The sequence below is a fragment of the Suncus etruscus genome, chromosome 15 (genome assembly GCF_024139225.1).
Source record: "Suncus etruscus isolate mSunEtr1 chromosome 15, mSunEtr1.pri.cur, whole genome shotgun sequence".
Classification (NCBI taxonomy): Eukaryota; Metazoa; Chordata; class Mammalia; order Eulipotyphla; family Soricidae; genus Suncus; species Suncus etruscus.
The window spans coordinates 18,884,967-18,906,977 of record NC_064862.1 but is presented as its reverse complement, the minus strand read 5'-3'; the positions used below and the strand labels follow the sequence as shown (position 1 = coordinate 18,906,977).

The following is a 22,011-nucleotide window of genomic DNA, read 5'->3' as shown; positions in this document are numbered from 1 at the left end:
GGTTCGAATCCCGGTGTCTCATATGGTCCCCGGTGCCTGCCAGGAGCCATTTCTGAGCAGACAGCCAGGAGTAACACCTGAGCATCGCCGGGTGTGACCCACACACCAAAAACAAAACAAAACAAAACAAAACAAACAAAACCAAAAAAAACCCCAACTTGACCAGTGTTCTGAAGGCGGGGAGGGTGACATACTATTCTAAGCAGCATTTTAATTCAAAGATGGGTCAAGAAAGTAGCAAAAGGGAATGTGAGTCAGAAACATGGAACTGGTCTTTACACATCTGAGTCTCTCCTACTGATAACGATAGAAAGGAGTTTACTTTTCCTAAAGGTAAGATCTGAGACAAACTGCAAAGGAATTTGAAGTCAATGTGTAAGTGAAAGGAAAGGGGACTGGAACAAGTTAAAAACGAATTGCTGGCAGTGCCATTCTAGCAACTGCAAGTTTTCTTGTCCAAACGTCCAACTAACTCACTGCCTCCCACTCAAAACTGTATCTGTTAATTATTAATGATGGAACAGGATTTTGAAGCCAGAAATCTCTGGGTCTGCAATCCTACTTTTCCTTGACCTATATAATCAGCAAAGTTCTACTACATCCTTCCCACACGTTTCTTGCCTTAATCCCCTTGTCTATTTCTACAGTATTTGTTCAAGCATTGCTCCCTAGGAAAGTTACAGGAATACAACAATCTTATTCCACTCCTAAGCCCTGTAAATCTGTATTTCACAGATTTACTAGCTTCTCAGACACAGCTTGTTTCTGTTATCTCCCAAAGAAAAGTAAGAGACTGGAGTATACCAAGTTTTGGGAGAGGGTGGTGACACTGGCCTACAGAATAAATAATGGAAAACAGGTAAAACAGGAAGAGAGAGTTGAAGACGAAAAGCTTAGGGAAAAAAGCCAGAAAATTAGAAAAAGTGCAGGAAAGAATGGCATCATGAAAGACAAATAAAAAGAGATAGCTATTATAAAATCTGAGTTGGAATAATTAAAAATAAAAGTCTTCTAGGTATCAAACACTTATGTGCCACTTAAGCTCTGGGCCAAATAATGCATTCACTCAGTTAACTCCCAATAATGTGAGGTTACCTCTAACTCAAAGATTCAATGTCTTCACATGAAGTGAGCATACTTGGAGGGGAGTTAGATTTGTCTTTCTACTCATTTTGTAAATGGATTCTTACCATTTCCCCTTTATTACCAATTTATTTCTGGTTCTAAATTAGAACTCCTTGTTAGTTACTTGCATAACTAGTTTTAACTTTTGTTAAATTATCTTTGGTATTTTCTGTTAACTATGTATCTTTTTTGTTTTGTTTTGTTTTGTTTTTGGGCCACACCCGGTGACGCTCAGGGGTTACTCCTGGCTATGTACTCAGAAATCGCTCCTGGCTTTGGGGGACATATGGGACGTCAGGGGATCAAACCATGGTCTATCTTAGGTAGCAAGGCAAATGCCTTACAGCTTGCGCCACCACTCCGGCCCCTGCTAACTATATATCTTAATCATTTTGTTTTTGTTTCCCCAATCCAGGATTTATCATACTTGTTAAAATTTTGTATTGTTTTGCGGCTATACCTGGAGATGTTTAAGGCTTATTTTTGGTTCTGCACACAGGAGTCCCTTTGGCAATGTTGGGGAGAACTGATGGGGTGTGGGGGATTCAATGTATATTAGCAGCGTGCAAGGCAAAAAGCCTGGCCTTACCTGCTGTATTATCTCTCAAGCCTCCAAATACTACTTTTCTTTTTCTCCTATAAATTTTTGCATCATTAGTACAGTGCCTTGGCACTTACAACTCTGTCAACATTTATGAATGAGTGAGTTATATTACTAAGGTTTAAAGTTAGTAGACATATTTGTTTTTGAAACTATATAAGATTTTGAAGTACTTCCAAATAGGCAACAGTTAAAAGTCTGAGTAAAACCTTGAGCTTCCAAATTCTAATCCCTGCATTGCAGAGCAACATCACTAACTCCAGGTCATTGAGGCACACATTTTGTTATGTATAGATTTATGTACAATCACTTAAACTTTAACTCAGACCTTATAGTAAATGGAGCATGCAATATGAAGAGCTAGCTTGACTGTGGTCTGAATTTACCACAGTGGTAGGAAATTCCCTGTGCACATTTAAGAGAAATGTCACCTTTCTACTTTCTCTTAACTAGTCCTGCTCTCCATTTTTCAAGTAGATGGTAGAGGTATAGGCCAAGTTTCTCATCACTCAGTATTATTTTTGAAAAATAATTTTCATATTCCTTTCTCCTTTGAACCTTACAATACAAAAAATTTCAATAAGAACGTCAATTTTCTGGCGCTGGAACGACAGCACAGTAGTAGGGCATTTGCCTTGCACACTGCTGACCTGGAATAGACCTGGGTTCGATCACTGTGCCCCTGGCATCCCAGATGGTCCCTGAGCCTGCCAGGAATGATTTCTGAGCACAGAGCCAGGAGTAACCCCTGAGCACGGCAGGGTGGCCCCCCCAAAAACCAAACCAAAACGAACAACAACAATAAAAAGGTCTATTTTTTCCAAACCTGACCCATGGGTTCAATGCAGTTCTTAATAAAGCACAGCAAGATTTACAGCAAATTCCAGTTTTACATGGAATTACAGATTAATAATAACTGAAAATGGAGACTAAAACTGTAAGAACTTCACTACCTACTGTCAAGATTTACCTAAAATATTAAGATTTGTTAGTCACAATAACAAGGCAGTATGCAACTAATGGAGTGATAGATACAAAGACCTAACTCAACAGGGAATATAAAAATAGACCCTGGAGAGGATGGAGGATAGCACAGTAAGTAGAGTGCCTGCCTTTCACATAGCCCACTAGAGGTCTATCACTGGCACCATATATGGTCCCCCCAGCACAGCCTGAGCACCTGAGTACTGTCCCCCCCAACATAAACCAAAACAAAATAACAGGCTCTCATGAAATAACTGATTTTTGACAAAAGTACAAAGACAATTCAGAAAATAAAGGATAATTTTCTCAACAATACTGAATCTGGGGATTCACAAATCAAAAATAAAACAACCCCAACCCCACCCCACCCCCAACAGACACACCTCCAGACTGGAGTGGAGAATTGGTGGAGAGTGGAGACAGTTAAAAGAGCAAGTTTGGGGGCCGGGCGGTGGCGCTAAAGGTAAGGTGCGCCTGCCTTGCCTGCGCTAGCCTTGGACGGACCGCGGTTCGATCCCCCGGTGTCCCATATGGTCCCCCAAGCCAGGAGCAACCCCTGAGCGTTACCGGGTGTGGCCCAAAAACCAAAAAAAAAAAAAAAAAGAAAAAAAAGAGCAAGTTTGGTTTCTATCCCTGACTACTACGGCTTTTCTCCTGGATTAGACCTTTAGCTACTTTCGACTGTATCCTTTTACTTTACCTGGTCCTCAATCTGACTGTAACCTGGTCCCAAACCAGCTCTCTCTCCCCCTTTCTCTTTCTCCTGGCCTAGGGGTTTATCATAGGTCCCTAGGCTTCTCTAATGAATAAGAATAAGGTATTTGTCAGAGTCCTGCCGCAAGGTCCCATGGATACCAGTAGTGTGGGACCATCTTCTGCACCTGGGCTCTGACAGTTCCGCAAAGCCCATTAAGAAGTTAAAAAGATAAGCTGCAGACCAAGAGAAAGTACTCACAAATTTATTCTCAACTTAGCAATTATAACTTAAATTAAATTACAAATTATTATTTAAATTTAAACTCAACAAAAGATAATCTCTTTAGAATATGAATAACAGACCACTTGAGATATACAAAGAGCAAAGTAGCACATGAAAACAGTATGATTAGCCCTCATGAAAATGAGTGCTCTGAAGAGATGTCACCACATACCTATTAAAATGGATGAAATTAAAAAGTACTGAAAATACCAAATGCTGACAACAGCAAAAGAAACAATAAAAACAAGACCAAAGGCCCCAAGACATAGTACTGCAGGTAAGGAGCTTACATTTTATGGGCTGGTCCTGGTTCAATTACCAGTACCAGAAATGGTCTCCTGATTCCGAGGAGAGCTTGGCTTAAGCCTAGCTAGATGTAGCAACCAAACCAATAAATAAAAAAAATAACTAAGACTAAGTTACACCTCATTTTACCTAAAACAAAGCTTATCCCTGGTTTCTTTATATGTTTGTTTACAACTTGGTTTCACCCAAAACAAAGATTGTCTTTTTTGTAAACCTAGGTGGGTTTACTGCCCCACCCCAGGGGTGATCTCTGTACTCAATAAAAACACAGCAGTTCTGGCTGGCAGGGAGATCAATACTAGACTAGGTAGAAGACTGCCAGACTACATGTGTTTCACCCTCAGCCTGTTTTATTTATGTATTTGGGGGGGGGGGTCACACCCGGCAGCACTCAGGGGTTACTCCTGGCTCTGTGCTCAGAAATCGCTCCTGGCAGGCACGGGGGACCATATGGGGTGCCAGAATTCGAACCACTGTTGCCTGCAAGGTAAACGTCCTACCGCTGTTTGGACTCGTTTACCTGGGGCTGGAGATACAGCACGTGGAGTGATTTTACATAAGACCAATATACAGACATCAGTTTTTAGGAAATAATGCTTATCTGATAATTAATGGTTGGGCTTTTCAACACCACTTGTGCTTTTAGTTTTATTTTACAAACTGCACAAAAACTGCGCGGATGCAAGAATAGAGTATTTCCTCTAGGACTAGAGATTTCACATACAAACTAGAAAATGTTACAAGCATACTTATTATTAATAAGCAATCATTACATTAAGAACATTCGCTTTGTTCTAGTTGAAAGCTTGTTAAAAATTAAAACATCACTGAAAACTCTCAAAATTAAGTTACTATAGAAACTGTGGTGGTGGTCGTGGAGGAAATCGCTGAAAGTGCTAGTGTCTAGCGCCGGCCTTGTATTTGCAAGGCAGAGTTCTTTCTCTTCCAGGCACCATGTCTCCCCGCCAAAACCACCACCAGATATAGCCCTGGTGCCCCCCACAGCATATCACCTGGACCAAGCATATCACTCTCAGGCTCTGTCCTGCAGACACTTGACCTGCTGGGAGAGTAGAGTGTACCCCCACCATTCTTCCAAGCTGGTTGAGGATAGCTGGGAGACTTCCTAACTCCAAGAAAGTTAAAGAGTTGAAAAGCTGCCTTTTAAAAGCACTAGATACAGGGCAGGAGAAGACGCAGGTTGGATTCCCATTTAATTCCAGCACTGTGTGGTCTCCAAAGCATAGCTGGGAGTCAGGAACTCTGAGCACACCTGACTGCTGCAAAATAAGCAAGTAAGCAAGCAATGTATTTATTATAGGACATGTTTTACACTTTTACTATTACCAATGACTACTTGATTCCAGGTGGGGACTGCCTGTGATATAAAAAACAGAACTGCTGTGATCTACAGATTCACTTAGTGTCACAAGATATGCCAGCTAAGCCACAAAAATTCACGGGAGCATCAATCTTCCTGCTGAAAACTCTGGGGCGATTTCAGGAAGGGGGCAGGCTGAGTCCCTGTCCTGCCAAAGACCCAGCAGGGCAGCCAGACCCACACACACAGCCACCATCATCATGCCAGAGTTTGGCCCAACTTCATTGCTTCAAGACCAATTTCTGTAGATAACAAACCAACAAAATGCCCAGGTACACCAGTTTGGGGCCTGAAAAATCTGGAATCTTCTGGAAGAGGGGATGGGCAGTCTCCCCTTGCTTCCCATATGTCCACAAATTACAGCAACAGTCACACCCACATCTCACAGCCATGTCAGTTCATAGAACCCATTTCTATAGATCCTGTGGTTTCTGGGACATACAGCCTCAAACTCGATGGAATTCCTCAATATGAACAGCTCAGTAAGGGCACACCGAATTGGATGGCAAAGTAGTCTAGAAGCCCAATAAGTGCAAATAACAAAAATAGCACAATACTCAACTAGCAATAAACCCTTAGTAGACCCTTAGTCAATGACTTGATCCCATTGTATAATAATTTTCATAAATTTTCTTTAATGAAGTACTTTCTGATAATTCCATTAGCCATTTAGTTCTAACAAGCAATGTAAAATAGTCTGTGCCCACCAATGGGGCAGGCTTTGGAGGTTGGGGGGAAGACATGGTGGAGGGAATGTTGCACTGGTGGTGGGGGTTGGTGTTGGAACACTGAATGCCAGAAACTGTATGTCATGAACTTTGTATGCTATGTGTTTAAGGAATTAAAATAAAAAAAGAAAACACAAAATAAACCTAAGTGAGACTAATATACAAGGCTAATATTTTTACACATATGCACACTTTAAAAAGTGGGGCTGCAGAGATAGGCAGGAGGTAGGGCATTTGGCTTGCATGAGATAGAATTCAGCTGGAATCTCCATCCAGCCCCCATATGGTCCCTAGAGCACCACCAGGAGTGACCATTTAACAGTCAGGAGTAAGCCAGAGGGGTTCTACATTAAGAGTTTCATTTAATAGCCTAAGACCTAAGCAGCTATAGTTAAAATAAGAATTGTGATTTGAATTTTGGGCTCATCTGAATTTAAACCTCAAAGTTTTTGATTTTTAATTACATCTCATGAACTTCCACATGGTAAAAAAAAAAACAAAAAAAACAGCTTAAGAGATTAAATCAGGGGCTGGCGTGGTGGCGCTAGAGGTAAAGTGTCTGCCTTGAGAGTGCTAGCCTAGGACGGACCGCGGTTCGATCCCCCGGCATCCCATATGGTCCCCCAAGCCAGGAGTGACTTCTGAGCGCATAGCCAGGAGTAACCCCTGAGTGTCACCGGGTGTGGCCCAAAAACCAAAAAAAAAAAAAGAGATTAAATCAAAGTCAAAAATACTATTTCCTTGGTTGCTAAGTGAAATTAAAGGAGGAAAATGCCTTTTTACCACTACTTCCTCAGTTCATATCAGAATTCTTGTTTTTGTTGGTTTCTTACTAAATAGAGTTTGCTTGGTCTGTGAAATCTCTGGGAGTCAAGTTGCTGATCTGATTTTACATTTCATTTGTATTGGCAAGCAATTTTCTCTCATTGCTAAGAAATAAGAAAACAATTAATTGGAATTGCCAATTTCTCTATACTGATTGAAAGAAACAACTCTTTGGCTTGACTGGCAAACTGACAGGAAACAAATTGTGCTCGATTTTGCTAGTGCTAAAAAGACTAACATGGGGCCGGGCGGTGGCGCTAAAGGTAAGGTGCCTGCCTTGCCTGCGCTAGCCTTGGACGGACCGCGGTTCGATCCCCCGGTGTCCCATATGGTCCCCCAAGCCAGGAGCAACTTCTGAGCACATAGCCAGGAGTAACCCCTGAGCGTTACCGGGTGTGGCCCAAAAACCAAAAAAAAAAAGACTAACATTAGGATATTAATGGTCAAGGGGCTGAGTGCATGCTTTGCATATAGATAGGTAAGTGCCACCGGGAGTAAACTCTGAACAAAACCAGAAGCAGATTCCAAGTACTATTAGTACCTCAGATATAAAAGCTCAAAAGAAAAACGTGAGTAAAATTTACATAAAACTCTTTAAGAGTATCATTTAATAATTCAGATACAGGGCCCGGAGAGATAGCACAGCGGCGTTTGCCTTGCAAGCAGCCGATCCAGGACCAAAGGTGGTTGGTTCGAATCCCGGTGTCCCATATGGTCTCCCGTGCCTGCCAGGAGCTATTTCTGAGCAGACAGCCAGGAGTAACTCCTGAGCAACACCGGGTGTGGCCCCAAAACCAAAAAAAAAAAAAAAAAAAAAAATCAGATGCAGCAAATAGTCAATGAACTAGGGAATAAGTAGAATTTTACTAATAGTTTCTTTATTTTGGTTTCTGCGCCACACCTGGTGACGCTCAGGGGTCACTCCTGGCTATATGCTCAGAAATCGCTCCTGGCTTGGAGGACCATATGGGACACCGAGGGATCGAACCGCAGTCTGTCCTAAGTTAGTATTTGCAAGGCATAGGCCTAACTGCTAGCACCACCGTCGCGGCCCCTACTAATAATTTCTTTACATTTTGGGTGGTTGGGGGACCAATATCTCAGTCATTTTTCTAGAAATTGTCCCCACCCCTACCCCAATTTCCAAGTCTAACCTAAGATGGCAAAATTAATCTCTACATTATGCTAAGGACTATGGCATTGCTTTGAAGTTACTGTTTTGGCAAAGTTAGGTAGGGGACTAGTTGCAGGGAAGATAAACTTCCTTACAATGAATTATCTGTTTTGAATAAACTTCCATTAATAATCAACAGCACTCATACATTTCTATCAAAATCTCTGCCAGTAGTCTACATTTCTTTATTCTTGCTTTTCACCTGTTCTCTTTGGTGAACAGGTTCTCTTTTGTTCTCTTTTCCAACCTCTTAATACTCGACTTCTATGACTTGTACTTGAAGTTTTTAAAGTGAGACAAGAATACCATTTAACATGGCAATTAAAATGCACTAGCTCTTATAAGGCTCTCTTCTAGTCCACCTACTTGTGGATAAGCCAGACTTCAAGTGACTCAGCTGACACCCCGCTGTAGTGTCCCTTTCCAGTCATGTTGTTACTGTTCGTTACAAGTGAGCAAACAAAACCCACGAAAGTATTAACTATTCTAACTCCTTTCAAAATATGTTCTATCATACCAAATTTGAACATAAAGCAATTTGTACTTATATATCTGAGTTGTGTTTTTCTGTTTTGTTTTGTTTTTTGGTTTTTTGGGGGGGTCACACCTGGCGGTGCTCAGGAGTTACTCCTGGCTCCAGGCTCAGAAGTCATTCCTAGCTGGCTCGGGGGACCATATGGGATGCCAGGATTCAAATTTGGGGTTCGTCCTGTGTTAGCTGCATGCAAGACAAAAGCCTTACTGCTGTGCTATCACTCCACTGAGTGTTTCTTTTTTTTTTTTTAAAAGCCAAGAACTACTGGGCTGGAGTGATAGTACAGTATGTAGGGCATTTGCTTTGCACGTGGCTAATCTGGGTTCAATTCTGGCATCCGGAATGGTCCCCAGAGCCAGGAGTAAGCTCTGAACACTGCCAGGTGTAGACCAAAAACCAAGTCTAAAACCAAACCAAACCTAACAATAAAAGCCAAGAAATACTTTATGTGCCTGTGTAGAACTTGAAGTAAATCTTGAGTTTTCTGTAAGATCATTATTTTTAAGCAGGTGATATACCTTTAACATACAAAGGGGAAAAAGTTGACTGTGCAAAGACAAGATATCAAGTCAGTGGGGGTAACTAAGTATTTCCTCTTTTCTGTGAAATGACTGATATTGCCCAAACCATTAGACTATAAGAAAATGACCATACCATTTTATTCACAAATCCAGTTTCAAAGAAATGGTATTCAAGAAATAAAACAGCTATGATCATTATAGCCAAATTACTGTTTCCTATTTTGCTTTTAAAAACTGCTCACTTTTCACTTTCATGCCAACACTATAGAGAAAAATCTAGACCAGCGAATATTAATTTAACTGCCAATAATTTACTTCCTTTAATTTCTAGAAATATTTTCTATTTTTGGCATGACTAAAGAATCATATTCAGGGGCTGGAGAGATAGCATGGAGGTAGGGTGTGTTTGCCTTGCATGCAGAAGGACGGTGGTTTGAATCCCGGCATCCCATATGGTCCCCCGAGGCTGCCAGGAGTGATTTCTGACCGTAGAGCCAGGAGTAACCCCTAAGCGCTGCTGGGTGTGACCCAAAAACCAAAAAAAAGAATCATAAGCAGAAGATTTTGCATGGCATTGCGAGTCAAAGATTTAGAGTCAATGCCCTTATTTATTAGACTCAGAAGGTGTCCACCACCCAAAAGAACTGTGATACAAAGATAAAACGAGTGCTAAGAACCATTGAACATTTTAGTACGTAAGCTCCTAAATACATGTCAGGCACTGAAGATAGGGAGAAGTCAAAACTAAACTAAGATATGTTCTGTCCTTGGGCAGCTTAGGTTAGTGCTCTCCCAATCTGAAAATTTAAAACAAGTTCTGCAATTTTATTTTCCTCAAGAAGTTCACTCAAAATGTGCATAATTTTATTTGTTCTTTGAGAAAAGCTTTTATTGTTATTTGTATATTATTTGAATTGACCCTCTTCCCAATAGGAGTAGCAAATAATAACAAAAGTAGGAAATATTTATTGAATATTTACAGCATAGCAGGCACTGTACTGTTTACAAATGCTTTAATGAACAGGAGTCTTATATCGTATTTGTATCTACTTGTTAAAATGTGGATCTTAGGGGCCAGAGAGATATTAAGGTGAGTAAGATACTGTAGCTGCCTACAGCTAACCTGGGTCTGTTCTCTGGCACCCCAATATTGTTTCCTGAGAAAAGCCAGGAGAGATCCCTGAACACAGAGGCAGAAGTAAGCCCTGACAGGAGCCAGAAACAGCTCCAAAACAACAAACAAAAGCAGAGACATAGTCTTCAAACTACATAATATGGTATGCCACTAGTTTCCTCAGCCAAAAAAAAGGGAGAATAAAAGTGTACCTGTATACTACAGTAACTAGATAACAAGTATAAACTCCCTACAAAGTACCTGTGACTATAAATTACAGTGGCACTGATTTGTATTTTTTCCATCGTGGAATGTAGGGGTGGTGGTGGGTGTTTGGGTCAGACCAGAGCTATTTGCACCTTTGTGTTCCTGGTCATTTCTGGCAGAGCTTAGAGGTGCTGGGATAAAACTAGGTCAGGCCACATGCAAGGTACTGCCTTCTCCCTTGTACAATCTCTCTTGCCCTTATAATAATTGGGTTTTAATTTATCTAATGCTAACATACAAAACTGCTTCAGCGGTTCATATGAAATGTTTATCATACAATGTCAAATACGTATACTACTATGAGAGTTACTTGAAAGGATGAGATTTCATCAAAGTTTGTTTTACAAAACCGTATGCATTAAATAGAAGAACAACAAAATGGCAATTTATTGAAGCCCTCCTATTTACCAGATAATTTACAGGCAATAAGTAGTTTATCATCACAATACCTTACAGATATTATACTCATTTCGAGAACAAATTGAGATACTAAGGGATCATTATTGGCAGGTCTGTACCGTCACTAAGTTCACAAGTGACCAAGTTTGGATTCAATCCAAGATAGTAAGATTCCAAATTTTCTACTGAGCCACAAAAGTTTTCATTACCACCACCTAGAGAAATCATCATTAACTGAAACTCTATGGCCTTGCCTGACGTAATAAAAACATAGTGCTATTCTTAAGTTATGAGTTAGTCTGATTCAAAGAAAATACTATATATGGGATAGCTTTTGTTTTTGAAACCAATGATATACTCCATTATTTATTTTTCAAAAGAGTAAATATGCAATGACCATTCCTCTTTACTTTGTGTGTGTGTGTGTGAAGCAAGGTAATTTTTATTGAAATTTAGAGATGTAAAGGGAGAGAAAAAGAAGCATGCGTTTGAGAGAGAACATAGGCTTCTCCAGACTGAGAAATAAGCAAGCAAAGGAACAGAGAGACAACTAAGAGAAGTTCTTCCAGGGAGAACACAGGCTTCAAGAGAGCAAACTCTTATTTTTGTTTTATTTTGTTTCACGGGATCTTTTCTCTCAGACACACTTCATTTTACTCACTTGTTATGGCTGCCACTTGTTAAGAAAGCATAAATTACATGAAAAGAAAACCTATCTATGCTAGTCATTGCTCTACCAGCAGCATCACCTAAGGTAAGTGTCACACAGTAAGTGTTCAATAAATATCCGGGGACTAAATGAAAGCCCTGCACCCAACAGGCATTTGTTAAATACTAGTTTCTTTTATTTTCCTTCCTTTATTATGTAGGAACACTAAAAAGGTCAACAGAAAATCACTATATGATACCAAAAATTGAACTGAACTAGTTTTATGCAACAAAAATTCTTATTCAAGTTATACATTAAAAATACTGAGGCTAAAAATAAAAAATACTGAGGCTGGGGCCAAAGCGGTAGCATAGAGGTAGGGCGTTTGCCTTGCACACAAACGAGCTAGGTTGGATCTGGTTCAATCTCCGGCTTACCATATGGTCCCCCAGGCCAGCCAGGAGTGATTCCTGAGTGCAGAGCCAGGAGTAGCCCCTAAGCACCACCAAGTGTGACCTCAAACCAAAAGAATAAAAAAATTAAAAGATTGAGGCTGATTAGAAAATTCTTTCAGCAGAGCCCAATTTTTCAAGCATCCTCAGGGTATAAGGGGATGTACATATATAAAATTTTGAATAAATATTTTAAAATATATACATTTTAATTAATTTTCACAAGACATTTTTAATCATTTGACTCTGATGTAATTTTGACTTGGATTTTCCTTTTGATCACTGACAGTCACTAAACATTTCTTAGTTTTTTTTTTAAACAGTACTTTTTAACAGTATTCTTTTCTGAGAATCAAGAAATTTGAAACAAAGCACCTTCTATAAAATGAGTCAAAAAAAAAAGTTCAAGTCTAAGTAAAATGTGGAACAAATGCTAGAAGTAGCAAGCACTACTTTTATTTACTATTACTCATGCAGTTCTGGAAGACGAACATTTAGAAAAATGAAGAAAAAGAGTCATTCTTATCCCTATCAAGATCACACTTAGAGGTTAGAGATCACAAGTTAGAGGTTAATGAAGTGAATGTAAAAAAGTAACAGTTTTGGTTGTCTCTAAGTACACTCCATTTTCTTAGCTGACATTAAGCAATGTTCTCACTTTAGGACTAGAATTTTTAAAAACTGTCAAAAAATATCCCAGCAACCTTGGAAATAAGAACTTGAGATAAATAGGCACATCCACTTAAATTACCTACAATTTCAATGTCCCAAATCCATACTTGTAGTACAGTTTCAGCTTCATCTTTTCCTAATTCTATCTAGGCAACAACCATCACTGGCCACATTTCCATACATCAAGCTGCTTAAAGCTTCTCCTTGAACCAGCAAGTTATCTTGTCTCTGTGTTTTGCCCAATCTTTACATTTGCCTATGATCATCTCATAATCTTTTCACTTTAGAGAAAAGATCTTAAATACGTTGAATTAAAACCTGAAACAAAGAAGAGTGCTACTGCTGTTCTCCTGGATAAAGTCTTTCTAAATATCAACTGAAAATTTAGAAATTTTACTGCAAAGATTATCAGAAATCTTTTCTCATAATATGTATAACATGGTAGATTTTACAGTATGATGGTGATCATTTAAAAATAAGTTTTTAATGCTGATCGATTATATACTAATAAAAAGCTGTTTTAGAAAATGTGGGTATTCCCTGGGACTTTGGGTGAAGTGGGAGGAGAAGGGATGGCCTGAAAGTCACAGGGTTTTACATAAAATGGTGTTTGCATTAACTTATTTTTCAAAACAAAACACAGTGAGTTCACAGATGCATGGGTTCCTTTCACTCAAAATGGTCTTCATTTTGGTAAAGAATTTTCCATACAGGTCAAGTTTCAGAAAGTAGAAAAACTTCTAATCTGATGTCCAAGGTGTCACGAAGAGGAACATACAATGTTCAGGTATGGGGGCCTGGGGAATACCCACTCAACTCTGCAGCTTGGATGCCTCCTAATTTCATTTTACGTAATTATATTCAAGTCTTAAAAACAACAACCAGCCAAAGCACAGAGATTTCTATTAAAAAAATCAAACATTGGTCATATTTAAATTAAATGGGACTGATTTAAGTCAGTTTATTTTTTCACGAAATATGTATTAGATGAGACTGTAATCAGTTACCCACTAAATGAGTTACAAAAGCACATATTTTATTAAGTGACAATTCACTAAACAGAGTTTGAGCGGCTGCATTTCATCAGTGTCCTTTGAGAATACTTTTAAACTCAGGAAAAGTTACTCCATTCACCCAAGGGGGGGGGGAGGAATAATAGAGTATATTCAGTGATGTATACACATCTCATTTCAATTAGATCCTTTAAATTTGGAATCTTCAAGTCCCCTCGAAACTGATTAGATTTAAGGAGTGGGAATAAACAAAAACAAACAAACAAACAAAAAAAACCAACCAAGACTAGTTGTGAATCACTGGAATTTTTGTTCCATTTCCAGTTAACACACTGACAGTACTGTCATTTAGTACCTCGTTCCCTATATCTTTTTAAAACAGCTACAGGATCCTTTAAAAAGGAAGCAGGTCCTGACTTACACTCATTTACCCACCATTCAATGGATTCTAATTGGATTGGTTTCCAAATCAAAAGTTCCAAACAGTCAAGAGTTGGGGCTGAAGTGATAGCACAGTGGAAGGACATTTGCCTTGCAGGCAGCTAACTCAGGATGGACCTGGGTTTGATTTCTGGAGTTCCATATGGTCCCCCAAACCAGGAGTGATTGATTTCTGAGCGCATAGCCAGGGGTAAGCCCTGAGTGTCACCGGGTGTGGAGCGCGCGCGCACACACACAGACATACGTTAAAAATCAGTCACGTTTTCATTCTTACTTAAAGCTACACCTCGGATCTAATTTTTTTAAGCTGTCAGTCAATATTCTGTTACTCAGGATGAGTGTGGTCAGCAGCAGTAGTCTAAAAACTGAAACCAAAAAAGAAAAAAAAAATTCTATTGCAAATCCAGCAAAATTCCCGGCCAAATCTGAAATTACACAACGAACACCATATTCTCTGGAGTTTCTGGGCGGGCAAGGGAAGCCTTTCTTTTGATTTCCAACGGGCACAATAAGCCTTGCTGAATTCAGTCTAAAAACCTGGCACTTGGCGAACGAACCTGGACCTGAATTGGCCCACAAGATGGATGCAAACATCAAGTGCCTCCCTCCCCATGGCCTGGGAAGTGGTCTGAACGGAACGTGGGCAAAAAAAAAAAAAAAAAAAAAAAAAAGCCAATGCCTAAAAGAGCCTTGAAAAGTGTCTGACTTGGGGGGACGGTGTGTGTGTGTGTGTGGGACACACGGTCTGTGTGTGTGTATGTGTGTGTCTGGCATGTGTGTGCATGTGAGAGAGAGAACGTATGTCTGTGTGTGTCTCTGTATGTGCGGGTCTGTCTGGCATGTGCAAAGACCTGCATTTCCAGAAGCCTGGAGACACCCCCACTAACCTGCATTTCCAGAGGCCTGGACACGTGTGTGTGTGTGTGTGTGTGTGTGTGTGTCTGGCATGTGTGTGTATGTAAGAAAGTGTGTCTGTGTGTGTCTCTGTATGTGTCTGTCTGTCGTGTGTCAAAGACCCGCATTTCCAGAGGCCTGCAGACACCCCCAACCACTTAAGGCAGCTAGCTCGCCCGCCCTCGCCGTTGCAAAAAATCAATCCCCACCGCGATCCTCCTCCTCCTCCTCCGGCAAGGGAACCCCAGCAGCCATCAGAAGAAACATTGGGGGTGGGGGGGAAGTTTGTCCACCGCAGCAGCCGTGGGCCGCGACGACCGACGAAAGGAAACCCAGCGTGGGGGAGACGAGCTAGACGAGCAGACTAGACTATATATGGCCCGAGAGCTCCGTCCGCGCGTGCGACCAGAACCCGCACGGGGCCTCGGCCGGCACGGGTGGGGGCTGCACGTCGAGTGGGGGGCGCGAGAGCATCGGCCGCCTCGGCAGGGCGAGAGTGACACCTGTCACCTGCGCCGGGACCCCGGGCCGGGCCGGGCCGCGCCTCGCCCCGAGCCGAGCCACGACGGCGGGAGAGTTCTGGCGCGGGGGCGTGGGCGGGGGGCGCGCGCGGGTCCCCGCCTCCCCTTCCGGCCTCCGCCCCTCGGGACCCCCCCGCCGGGGGCCCGCCCGCCCCCTCCCCCGGCGCCCGCCTCCCCGCCCCCACCCGCCGCTCACCCACCCCGGGCCGCCGCCGCCGCCGCGTCGGCCTCCTCCTCCTCGGCCGCCGCTCCCACCAGGGCCGCCGTCGCCGCCAGCGCCGCCGCCGCCGCCTCCGGCCGGCAGGGGGGACGCCTCGGCCCGCCCGACGCCGACTCCGGCTCCGGCTCCGGCTCCCTCCGCGCGGGGCTGAGGCCGAGGCTGAGGCTGAGGCTGAGGGCCGGCGGGGCCGGGGAGCGCCGTCGCCGGGGTGCAAGTGGCGCCGCGCCTCGCCTCGCCTCGCCTCGCCTCGCCTCGCCTCGCTCGGCCTCCGCGGCTCCCGCCCCTCGCGCCCGCCCCCGCCCCCCGCTCGCTCGCTCGCTCGCTCGCTCGCTCTCGCCTCAGCGGCCCGCCGCTCCCGTCACCAACATGGCGGCCGCGGCGGCGGAACTCTCGCGAGAGCTCGGCCGCTCTCGCGAGGCCAGGCGGAGCGGAGGCGGCGCGGCCCGGCCCGGCCCCGGACGGGACGGGACGGGAGGGGGAGGAGAGGACGCGCGGCAGGTGGCGGCGGCGGCGGCGGCGGCGGCTCGCGGGCAGGGCCACGCCCACCGCGGCGCAGGCCACGCCCCGCGGCGCCTGGACACGCCCCTCGCTCGCTCGCGGCTGCGCAGACCGGACCGGACCGGACCGGACCAGACCTGGGGCGCCCGCACCTGCAGCGGACCCTGGACGAGACCCGGGCTCCTCTGGAAGGGAGGAGGCGAATGGAAGACTCGCTCGAAGGAGCGCAGTGGTTCCACTTTATTTATAAATATATTTGTAAACAGAGAGAGATATCATTGCCACTTCATACTTTCTATTTTATAGATATTCCACTTTATGTGCATGTATTTTATATTTATATTCTATATTTAAATAGTTTATGTATATATGTATATTCCTAGTATATGCTCCACTTTCTATATTTTTACATTTATATATTTACATATATTCTTTCCACTATATATTTCCTAGTTTATAGATATCCCACTTTATGCATATGTGTTTTATATCTATATTCTATGTTTATAGAGTTTATACATACGTATATTCACATATGATTCCACTTTCTATATTTTTTACATTTATATTATATATTTATATATATTATTTCCACTTTATATGTTCTATTTTATAGATATTCCACTTTAACCATATATTTTCTATTTTACATATATTCCACTTTATTTATATATGTTTTATATTTATATTATATATTTATATAGTTTATGTATATATTTTATATTCATATTATATATATTATTTCCACTTATGTTTTATATTTCTATTGTATAGTTTATACACATTTTATATTCATATATTTTTTCCACTTTATATATACTAATATCACATTTTCCTAGAAGTCCTAGGAACAAAGCCCAAGATGCTTGGGAACTGAGAGTGAGGGCACCAGGGAAGATTATATTTGTATCTTCTTAAAATTCTTTTTTTAAATAGATTTATTAAAAGAAATTGCATCATAAATGTCCAAAAGACACAAGAAAAAAGGCACCACATCACTAATCATCAGGGAAATGCAAATCAAAACAAACAATGAAGTCTCATCTCACACCACAGAGACTGGCACACATCACAAAGAACAAGAACAATCAGTCCTGGTGGGGATGTGGAGAGAAAGGAACTTATTCACTGGCCTTTATGGAAAACAATATAGAGATTCCTCAAAAAAACTGGAAATTGAACTCCCATATGATCCAGCTATACCACTCCTAGGAACACATATACCCTAGGAACACAAAAATACAATTCAAAAATCCCTTCCTCACAGCAATATTCATTGCAGCACTATTTACAATAGCCAGACTTTGGAAATAACCAAGATGCCCTTTAACAGATGAATGGTTAAAGAAACTGGTACATATACACAATGGAATACTATGCAGCCATCAGGAGAGATGAAGTCGTGAAATTTTCCGATACATAGATGTACATAGAATCTATTATGCTGAGTGAAATAAGTCAGAGGGAGAGAGATAGACACAGAATAGTATCACTCATCTATGGGCTTTAAGAAAAATAAAAGACATTTTTTGTAATAATTCTCAGAGACAATAGAGATGAAGGCTGGAAGGTCCAGCTGACGATAGAAAGCTCACAACAAAGAGTGGTGAGCACAGTTAGAGAAATAACTACACTGACAACTAACATAACAATGTGAATGAATGAGGGAAGTAGAAAGTCTGTCTCAAATATAGACTGGGGGGGGTAGGGAGGTGGAAGATGTGGGGCATTGGTGATGGGAATGTCGCACTGGTGAAGGAGGGTGTTCTTTATATGACTGAAACCCAACTACAATCATGTTTGTAATCAAATTGTATAAATAAAGACATTAATTAAAAAAAGAAATTGCCTCATAGTTGACACGATCTTCTTAAGATTCTTTTTTTTTTTTAAATAAATTTATTAAAAGAAAATGCATCGGGCCCGGAGAGATAGCACAGCGGTGTTTGCCTTGCAAGCAGCCGATCCAGGACCTAAGGTGGTTGGTTCGAATCCCGGTGTCCCATATGGTCCCCCGTGCCTGCCAGGAGCTATTTCTAAGCAGACAGCTAGGAGTAACCCCTGAGCACCGCCAGGTGTGGCCAAAAAACCAAAAAAAAAAAAAAAAAAAAAAAAAAAAGCATCATAGTTGTCATAATCTTAAAATTCTTAAGATGATCTAAAAAGATTGTAAAATCTTCTAAAAATTCTGTTTATATCTTCTTAAAGATTCCAGAGAGAAATTTAGTTAAAGGGAGAAGAGAAATAGGGGTAGGGATGGAAATGGGGGGGGGGGGGGAGGCATGCTTAGCCATCAGAATTTTCTACCAGCTAAAATACCAATTTAAAATTTAAAACACTGCAGCTTTCCTGGTTTCCAGACACCAGGGCAACTTCCTGTCCCTGTCCCAAATGTCCATAGCCCTGCTTCTGCTTTTCTGGAAACTCTTAACTCTCCCCACACTCCATCAAGTTCTGCAGGATCCTTTTGATTCTATTTTTCCAGTATGATTCTGTATTTCTATATTCTATATATATATTTCTATATTCTACATGTAGAATCTATATATACCTATATATAGAACCTATATATATATCTATATATAGAATCTATATAGATCTAGACTCTTCCGTAGTTCCAGTATGAGCGCTAGAGCTGCAGAGTACCCCGAGCATTCCAGAAACGATTTCTGAGCGCATAGCCAGGAGTAACCCCTGAGTGTCACCGGGTTTAGCCCAAAAAAACAAAACAAACCAAAAAATATAATGCTATCAAGGCTAAATAATATACATATAGGGATTTTAATGCAGTAAAATATGAATTATAGATTAAAGTACTTTACCGATGTTAAATTTTCTGAATTTCTTATGCCAAGGGTATTTTTGTTTGTAAAAAAAAAATACATTGAAATATCAAGGGATGAAGGGACATTTTGTATATAATTTCCAATGTATGCCAAATCCTAGTGATTCAAAAAAAATTACATACATAGATATATCACATATACAGGACTTGATAAAAAAATTTAAAACGGGGACCAGAGTGATAGTACAGCAGCAGGGTGTTTGCGTTCCCTGACATCCCGAATGGTCCCCAGAAGCCTGCCAGGAGTCATTTCTTTTTTTTTGGGGGGGGGTCACACCTGGCGATGCTCAGGGGTTACTCCTGGCTGTCTGCTCAGAAATAGCTCCTGGCAGGCATGGGGGACCATATGGGATACCGGGATTCGAACCAACCACCTTTGGTCCTGGATCAGCTGCTTGCAAGGCAAAAGCCACTGTGCTATCTCTCCGGGCCCCAGGAGTCATTTCTGAGGGCAGAGTTAGGAGCAACCCCTGAGAGCCACTGGGTGTGGCCCACCCCCCAAATATATATATATATATGTATATATATGTGTGTGTATATATATAATACATATATAATCAAAGTTACTGAAGAATCAACTTTATTACTATCAGAGTTATGATAAAAAAAGAGGTTATCTAACAACTTTAAATGAGCCGTAAGTTTGGACTTCTAAAATGCAACATTTCCAAATACAAGAACAGATTATTAGAAGAATAATTCACAGCACTAAAGAGAAGTTTATTAAGCTGTAAAATTTTTATTGCAATAATATTGATTTAGAATTGTGTAGTTTATGTAGCAGCATTTTACATATGATTTGTTTGGCCTTGTGTGTACTTCATTTTTTTTGTTTGTTTTTTTTGGGCCACACCCGGCGGTTACTCCTGGCTGTCTGCTCAGAAATAGCTCCTGGCAGGCAACAGGGGACCATATGGGACACAGGGATTTGAACCAACCACCTTAAGTCCTGGATTGGCTGCTTGCAAGGCAAACACTGCTGTGCTATCTCTCCGGGCCCTGTGTGTACTTCATTATGATACCATCCTAAAGAATTGCTTTTGGCATTGCCCTTCAATTGAGAGTTGAAATTAGATGCCGCTCCGCACCATCCTGATTTCAATGTAGGATATACAGATTCCGGCTCTTCAGTAGAGAAACATGATACCAACAACAGAGACTGTGAAAAATATAACTGTATGGGCGCTTCAGACAATGACCGGGGCTGAACAAACTAGTTTGCCTGGAGCCTAGAAATGGTCTTATGTCAGGAAACTTCAGGGGTAAGGTCTCCCTGTACTTAGGACAAAGTTTTTCCTTTCCATGACCCCCATACTTTGGTGGGCCCATGCAAACGATAATTGCCACTCTAACATTGTTTTTACAGTGCTCCTTTGACTCTAAACCTTTAAGAAACTACTAGTAAAAATATCTGGAACTGCATATATGCTTTTAGTTACACTAGCATTCTGGGGGATAAAGGAGGGAGATAAGGGATATATGCTTGGGAACAGGGATGAAGGGAGGACAACACTGGTGTTGGAAAGGCCCTCATTTATTGTCACTGTGTACCTTAAATATCACTGTGTAATATTTGTGAAAAAATAAAATGCCTCTAATAATGTAAGCCATTACAATAAAAAATTGTGTTTTAATCAGAAATGTTCTTTGACTTACATGTATTATTATATTATATTAATTATATTATATTATATGTTATGTTACTATATTATGTTAGTTCACCTCAATATGTTAATCAGTTTTGTCTCTTGAATAAATTCTTTTTTTTTTTTTTTGGTTTTTGGGCCACACCTGGTGATGCTCAGGGGTTACTCCTGGCTATGCGCTCAGAAGTCGCTCCTGGCTTGGGGGACCATATGGGACACCAGGGGATCGAACCGCGGTCCATCCAAGTCTAGCGCAGGCAAGGCAGGCACCTTACCTCTAGCACCACCGCCTGGCCCCTTGAATAAATTCTTACAATAAAAAAATAAATTAAATAAAAATCACCAAATCACAAAAAAAAAAAAAAGAATTGCTTTTGGGGCTGGAGCGATAGCACCATGGTAGGGCGTTTGCCTTGCATGCGACTGACTCCAGACGGGCCTGGGTTCGATTCCTGGTGTTCCATATGGTCCCCTGAGCCAGGAGCAATTTTTGAGCACATAGTCAGGAGTGACCCCTGAGTGTTATCGGGTGTGGCCCCAAAACCAAAATCCACCACACTGATATTCTTTATCAGATTTACCTACCCATCTCCCACCATTTTGATCTCTTAATCTGAGTTCATTTTTGTTTTGTTTCTTTTCTTTAAAAAAAAATAATGTGTGTTGTAGTTAGAGTGATAGTACAGCAGCTAGATTGGTTGTCTTGCACGTGACCAAATGGGTTCAATCAATACCAGGCATCCTATAAGGTCCCCTGAGTCTGCCAGGAGTGATAACTGAGTACAGAAATTGGAGTACCCCCTGATATCGCTAGGTGTGGCCCTCAAACAACAAAATGTTGTATGCACACACTTTTATATTATTTGTTCTTTTATGGGGTGTATACCTCTTTTTACAATATCAGTTATAATGTTTCTCATGCTTGAAGATGGTGGTACTTTTTCTCTGTGTGGGGGCTTACTTAGAGCTTAGGGCTTACTGTTGGCTTTGCACTAGGATCACTTCTAGCTGAACTCAAGGGACTATTGGGGTACATGAGGCCAATCCTAGCACCATACATGGTTCCCCAGTCCCTACCTTCACTTCTGCCAGGAGTGGCCCCTAAGTACTACCAGTTATACCTCCTCCCCTCAAAAAATGTATATTGTTAGTATAAGGATAAATGTATGCACTGAAAGAATAGTTTTCTGGAAATAGCACTTGGCTTCTGACAAAAGCACT

General features: G+C 41.5%; 1 protein-coding gene across 1 annotated transcript in view; it reads right to left on the bottom strand.

The window, feature by feature from the left end:
* Nucleotides 1-15,872, bottom strand: part of TAB2 (TGF-beta activated kinase 1 (MAP3K7) binding protein 2) — an 83,041-nt gene extending 67,169 nt beyond the window's left edge. The window contains exon 1 of the mRNA XM_049789336.1: nucleotides 15,782-15,872. The gene's annotated coding sequence lies outside the window, so the exon portion shown is untranslated. The remainder of the gene's footprint in view (nucleotides 1-15,781) is intronic.
* Between the last annotated feature and the right edge of the window lie 6,139 nt (nucleotides 15,873-22,011).